Raw genomic sequence first — 358 nt, forward strand, 5'->3', positions numbered from 1 at the left:
CACCCCTGGCTCACACTGTATATCAGTATATTTAATTGTGCTCAATATTAAATGATAATATAAAATAATTATAATTAATGTGGTAATATAAATATTGAGCAGATATATTTTCTGCCTATTGGTTTGACCTCCACAGCAGTCACTGTCTCTCATGTCGCCCCTCGGGAAAATTAATTGCCCACCCCTGGTCTATGTTATTTTCTTACCTTTATAAAATTAAGTGATAAGGTAACGTGGCTCCGTATACGTGGTTCATACACACTGTATACATACCGCTCACTCTGTTATGGATTCCCCTGACTCCTCCCCTCTAAGTCACTGATCACATGACTGTGACCTCATCCCAGGTCCTGTGCGC

This window comes from Dendrobates tinctorius, unplaced genomic scaffold (genome assembly GCF_039654945.1).
Source record: "Dendrobates tinctorius isolate UK_male_01 unplaced genomic scaffold, ASM3965494v1 ptg000192l, whole genome shotgun sequence".
NCBI lineage: Eukaryota > Metazoa > Chordata > Amphibia > Anura > Dendrobatidae > Dendrobates > Dendrobates tinctorius.